The sequence below is a fragment of the Capsicum annuum genome, chromosome 12 (genome assembly GCF_002878395.1).
Source record: "Capsicum annuum cultivar UCD-10X-F1 chromosome 12, UCD10Xv1.1, whole genome shotgun sequence".
Taxonomy (NCBI): domain Eukaryota; kingdom Viridiplantae; phylum Streptophyta; class Magnoliopsida; order Solanales; family Solanaceae; genus Capsicum; species Capsicum annuum.
This window is the reverse complement of record NC_061122.1, coordinates 32,795,384-32,800,456: the sequence shown is the minus strand read 5'-3', so window position 1 is coordinate 32,800,456 and position 5,073 is coordinate 32,795,384. Positions and strand designations below refer to the sequence as shown.

Here is a 5,073-nt window from a genome sequence, read left to right as displayed (position 1 = left end):
TTCTCTAAATCTTTCTAGTCCATAACATAACTATGTATATTCTCTATCATCTATACTAAGTCAAAGTACTACTAGAAATCCATTTCGAAAAGTTGTACATTCTATTACAATTTTCATGTTTTCTTTCAAATACTTAATTTTGTTTCTCCATATGTGAATTATTCTTATTAGAAATTTGATAATGAATTTCAACGTGGAGAATATAAATTCATAAAGATAAGGGATGGATAGATGATACTATAACGACCCTCCCAATCGTTTGTGAAATTTTACTTGTTTTTTTTTATTTTAGCTCTTCCCATAGTTTATGTATGTGAATTATGACTCATGCGATGAGTGGTATCAATTTTGAGATGTACGAAAGTGATTTAAGTCATTAGTTGGGTTATTGAGTTTGAGAAAGTTAAACCAAATAATTGTCAATCTTTTATCGAGATGAAGTTGAATTAGTATCATAGTATTTTCAATGAGGCCGAGATGTACTTTTTAGTCAATTTGTATATTTGATTTATTTTTATGGGGCTCCAAATGAAGTTTGAGGATATATTAGAAGTTTTGGGTAATCAAGATAGTTAATTTAATTAATAGGTTAAGGGGTCAAGATGAAATTCTTTTTACTTATGTGGTTAATATAAGGGTGAAATTAAATGGTTAGGGTTGACCATTTATGGTATTAATTATAACATCAGAAAATCTGAGGAAAGAGATCACGACAGTTATCGATACCCTTCGTCTCATCTGCCATCTTGAAGAGATCTCTGGTTAAGCTTCAGGTAAGAGCTAAATTGTGAGGATTGAATTCCTACTTTCTAGTTTATCCATTATATTTTTTAAACTAGTAACGTGAGGGTTATTAAGGGTATTAAGATAATGATAAATTATTTCATCTTTCTGACGTTTTGGAATCAGAAGTGAATTGGGGCAATGTTTGGTTATGTGATAAAGTGATGTTTAGTTGGTAGAATACCACCACAACATTGCATATGGGAACAAACTTATGTACGTATCTATATATATTAGCCATAATAATTATTATTACAAATCTTTTCAATTGTAACTATGTAAAGTTTATTCATATGTTTGTTAACTTTCCAGTCAACTAGATAACTAAAGATGACTATTTAATTTACTTATATATTAATGGTTAAAAAATAAATAATGAAGTAATGTTTGCCAATTATGGGTAGTGGTGGTAATTAGGAATTGATCATAGAATGGAGTTAGGCTAATGTTTCTGTGAAATTATTTTTCTTTTATGCCACTGTTTTGTTTCATGCTTGGACTTGGATTATTGTAAATTTCTTACATTTTTAATATATATTATAATCGCTTCCTATACATTTAAAGGTAGCATTACAACTGTTGGTTTTCATTGCTTCCTTAGCTTTAGAATACCCGATACCGATTAATTTTTGTTGTGATAAATTTAAGTTTTAATCTAAGTTTTTCGAATAAGAATTCTTGACTTAAGGATTTAATAATGATCCGGTTTAGCTCAAATTCAACATGCTAGTTTGTACTCTTACAAGGATTATATAATTGAACAAATTTGAAACACTTGGAAGGTTTATGGATGGGCAAGGCCCTTGCAAAGTAGCTGGCACTTGAGTTCTTCGGTTGAGGTAGGTTACGGTTTAATTAGAGTTTAGACTCTACTTAATTGTGTGTATGCTCCTAAATTGGATGCTTGTGGATTGGTATTCGGATATGTTTGAAATTGTTGATGTTTGGATTGTTGATTCGTGCATAAATGTTTATTAAAAATTGACTTGATGGAACTGTCTTATGACTTTAAGTGTACATGTAAACTTGGTACATTGTGTTGTATACTGTGAGGTTGTGTAAATTGATATTGATAATAAATGTTTATATGTATGTTGGATCGGGTACCACGCCAGTATGATTATATTTATGTTGGATCGGGTACCACGCCCGTATGTTTATATGTATTTTGGATCGGGTACCACGCCGGTACGTTTATATGTATGTTGGATCGGGTATCACGCCGGTACATTTATATTTATGTTGGATCAGGTACCACGTCGGTACGTTTATATGTATGTTGGATCGGGTACCACGCCGGTACATTTATATTTATGTTGGATCGGGTACCACGCCGGTATGTTTATATGTATGTTGGATCGGGTACCACGCCGGTACGTTTATATTTATGTTGGATCGGGTACCACGCTGGTACGGTACATGAACATAGATTGTTCCCTACAGGTCAAGACTAGTTGGGCAAAAATAAGTCTCATAGCATGTGTGTACATATTTGTGTTGATTTTGTGGATGTTACAGTATGGTTGATACTCTTGATGGTTATGTGGCTTGTCTGTGAGCATTATTTGACATGTTATTGTTGTATTGTTGATTCATTGAGAATTTGTTGTGTGATGTGCCTGTCTACTTGTTATTTGATTTATGTTGTGTACATGTTATTAAGTTGAGTTGGCCTATGATGCCTACCAGTACATAGTGGTTTGTACTGATACTACCTTGTACTCTTCTTTTGTTGAGTGCAGAAATTGTTCTAGAGGCTCATACATGATCTCACCTTTAGTGATTGATAGCAGATCGTGATCCATGGGTGAGCACTCTGTCTCCAGGCTGTCATGGATCATCTTATTTGCTCTTGTCCATCTTTCGGACAATGAAACATTCTTTATTTATTTTATTTTTCTATATCACTTTAGATATGATCATTGTTAGTAGTTCTTGTACGATGACTTTCGGGTCTAGAAAATTTCAGTAAGTAGATTGTGTGGTTTCTGAGTTACTCAAGATTAACTCCAGATTATTATTGTTAAGATAGTTTATGAAAATGTTATCTTAATATTGGCAAAGTGTTTGAGTAATGGCTCGGTTTAAATGATTTTCCTACAAAAAGATTAATGTGGGTGCCACTCATAGCCATTTGGATCGTGACAAATACTTTTAAAGAGCTTGAGAATTTGATTGAAAGATTTGAACTTTTCAGAGTAATATAAACTGCTTAATAGTCCGTCATTGAATTTGAATATTTATTTACCAATAATCATAATTGCCAGGTTGTTAGTGTTGAATTGCATTATCATGTAAATTCCTTTGATGTTAACAAGTTAAGGTATCGACGAAATTTTTTTAACATATAAGTTTATAAATAGCATTAGTATTAGACCTATACGAAATTCTAATTAACAGAGAAAGAAAGAAAAGGAGAGGCCTAAAATGTAGGTCTTCTCTTATTTCTGTTAATTCTAAAGATTGAATTAGGCCTCCAATCTTGATTAGTTTGTTATTTTGTTGAGGATTTTCTGTGACAATAATTTAGCTTACCCGATTTTATTTTTTTGATTAACTATTATGTTTTGAATTTTTGTGTTTAACATCTACCCATTTGGCTTTAGCATGATTTATTTTAATTAGTTTTGAGAATACGCTATAGTACCTTTTTTTTAAGAAAAATGTATTTCTAAGAAAATCTATTATATATTGACTATATTTATTGTATTTGTTTACCGAAATTATTCAAAGTTATTCGGAGAAGAAAACATATTATTTTTAAATTTATACATATTATATTAAAATTTATCTATGAGTATAATCAATGTTTAGTATGATTTATTACATTTGAACATATTTCATTTTAAAGATGTATTTCTAAGCAAATTATTATATACTTACTCAACTGTAGCCATCACAATTGATTATATCTATTATGTTTGTTTAATGAAACTACTTAAAATTGTACAGAGAGAAAAATATTACGTTTAAATTTATCTATGAATATAATCAATGTTTTGTTGATGAAGAAACAATTATTTTTTACCTTAGCCATTGCGATTATTATATTGCTTCACATTAAGATTATTGACTTTAATGACTATTTGTGGTTTTTTTTTAATGATAAAACTTTTTCTGGCTTTTATGGAAACGTAATTAACACTTTTATGTACATATATTTATTATGTTTATTTTGAAAATATACATATATATAAATTGTGTTTATACACAAATATTGAATTTATAGGATCTATCTTATTTTCTGTGCAAAATCTGTCCGCAAGTTAGTAAAAGTGAAAATCAAAATATAGACCTACCAAAAAGAAAATTAACGAGAAAAGTAATTCAATTGCATTAGACTAATAGTGTAGCATTAAAAATAAGAAACTAATAAAGATCATTAATTTTTTAATAATGTTGGAAAAAATATTGATAAAATATTCATCACTAGATGAGTGTATCAACTTTACGGGCAATACAAAACCATGTATAATTTTTAAATTAAATGTATTTTTTGATTTGTTTTGAAATATAAACCTCTAAATTGAGTGTATCAATTTAAAGTTGAAGCAAATAAATTAGATACAACAATAAGAACAACAACAACATATCTAGTGTATTTTCACCTAGTGGGGTCTGGGAAGGGTAGAGTGTACGCAGACCATACCACTACCTCAAGAGAAGTAAAGAGGTTCTTTCCGATAGACCCCCGGCTTAGGACTAATAATAGTATAACAAATACAAAAAGTAAGCAGATACAAACTAGTATGGTACACAAAACAAACTAACAGTATAACAAACACAAAAGATAAGTGCATAATAAACCAGTACGGGATGCAAAAAAGCCAACACCACTAACCCCAACAACTACAGCCCCAACACTACGAACCAGAAACTCCAGACCCAAAGGAGCACTCCCCTATTACTACCGCCGCGCTCCCACCCCCTAACCCTCTACCCTAATCCGCGTCCTCCACACCTTCCTATCAAGGGTCATGTCTTCTGTAAGCTGTAATTACTCCATATCATGCCTAATCACCTCCCTCCAATATTTCTTCGGTCTATCTCTAGCCCGCCTAAAACCATCCATAGCTAGAGTCTCACACCTCCGCACTGGAGCATCAGGGCCCCTCATCATCACATGCCCAAACCAATGTAGCCTCACTTCTCGCAACTTATCCTCCACCGAGGCAACTCCCACCTTCTCCCGAATAATCTCATTCCTTACTTCATCTTTCCTGGTATGTCCACACATCCATCGCAACATTCGTATCTCCGCCACCTTCACCTTTTGGATGTGGGAGTTCT

At 31.9% G+C, this 5,073-nt stretch overlaps 1 long non-coding RNA gene across 1 annotated transcript; it reads left to right on the top strand.

Annotated features, from left to right (window-relative positions):
- Positions 1 to 688: 688 nt before the first annotated feature.
- LOC124889506 lies at positions 689 to 2,770 on the top strand. Its single transcript, XR_007048552.1, has 3 exons — positions 689 to 773; positions 1,566 to 1,622; positions 2,526 to 2,770. It is a non-coding gene; the product is annotated as an uncharacterized LOC124889506 (long non-coding RNA).
- The last annotated feature ends 2,303 nt before the right edge of the window (positions 2,771 to 5,073 follow it).